The sequence below is a fragment of the Elephantulus edwardii genome, unplaced genomic scaffold, assembly GCF_000299155.1.
Source record: "Elephantulus edwardii isolate Elephantulus edwardi_28Jun2011 unplaced genomic scaffold, EleEdw1.0 scaffold00293, whole genome shotgun sequence".
NCBI lineage: Eukaryota > Metazoa > Chordata > Mammalia > Macroscelidea > Macroscelididae > Elephantulus > Elephantulus edwardii.
The window spans coordinates 1,891,028-1,892,545 of NW_006400043.1; the positions used below are offsets into that span (position 1 = coordinate 1,891,028).

At 42.3% G+C, this 1,518-nt stretch overlaps 1 pseudogene; it reads right to left on the bottom strand.

The window, feature by feature from the left end:
* Positions 1–619: 619 nt before the first annotated feature.
* LOC102851803 lies at positions 620–1,468 on the bottom strand (annotated as a pseudogene).
* Positions 1,469–1,518: the final 50 nt, after the last annotated feature.

Genomic DNA, 1,518 nt, shown 5'->3' on the forward strand with positions numbered 1-1,518 from the left:
TAATTTTCACACTCTGTTGTGTCACCCTTCTCTGGAATGGGAAGAACTATAGATCTCTTGCATTCAGTTGGCCAAGTGGTTGTTCTCCAGATTTCTTGGCACAGCATTGTGAGCACATCCAGGGCAGCATCTATTAGCTGAAATATGTCACTTGGTATACCATCTATTCCTGGTGCTTTATTTTTTGCTAATTCCTTCAAAGTAGTTTGAACTTCTTCCTTCACCACAATAGGCTTTTAATCATATGTTATTTCAGGAAATTCTTCTGTATCTGCCAATTCCTTTGAATACTGTGACTTTATACTCTTTTCATCTTCTTCTTTTTTTTTTACTCATTAAACTTGCTTAATGGGTCTGAAAATTCTGTGACAAATTTTTGGCCAAGTTGTTTCCATTTAAAAAGTACTGATTTAAAAAGCTAATAACTTAAAACTGCCACACAAAAAAAGAAAACAAATGGTCCACAAAACTTTCCTTTCCTTCTGAAGATTTTACGATGCATTGTTATCATTAACCAGTCTTTTATTATTAAACTTAAATGGCCAATTGAGACAAGCAGTCCTGAGACCGTTCTTCCACCACTGATTAAGACTGGGGTGGCAGGTGTTACGGGTAATATTCATTTAGCCTTCTGATTTTTCTGAGCAGACTTGGTGAACTTGCCAGCTCCAGCAGCCTTCTTGTCCACTGCTTTGATGACACCGACATTAACTGTCTGCCTCATGTCTCGGACAGCAAAACGACCCAGAGGAGGGTAGTCAGAGAGGCTCTCCACACACATGGGATTGCCAGGAACCATATCCACAATGTCAGCATGACCAGACTTCAGGAATTTGGGGCCATCTTCCAGCTTCTTACCGGAACGGTGATCAATCTTCTCTTTGAGTTCAGCAAACTTGCAAGCAATGTGAGCTGTGTGACAATCCAGCACAGGTGCATAACCAGCACTGATATGGCCAGGATGGTTTCAGATGATCATCTGAGCAATGAAGCCAGCTGCTTCCATGGGTGGGTCATTTTTGCTGTCACCAGCCATGTTACCACGTCAAACATCTTTCACAGAGACGTTCTTAACATTGAAGCCAACATTGTCACCAGGAAGACCTTCACTCAAAGCTTCATGGTGCATTTCAGCTGACTTTACTTCAGTGGTAACGTTGACTGAGGAAAATGTGACCACCATGCCAGGCTTGAGAACACCAGTCTCCACTCTGCCCACAGGGACAGTACCAATACCACCAATCTTATAGACATCTTGGAGAGGCAGACGCAGGGGCTTATCAGTTGGACGAGTTGGTGGCAGGATGCAATCCAAAGCTTCAAGCAGTGTAGTCCCGCTGGCACTGCCATCTTTTCGGGTGACTTTCCATCCCTTGAACCAAGGCATATTAGCCCTTGGCTCCAGCATGTTGTCACTACTCCAACCAGAAATTGGCACAAAGGCTACTGTGTCAGGGTTGTAGCCAATTTTCTTTCCTTTTTTAAAAATATTTTAGTTTATTTATTTTTCATTTCAAT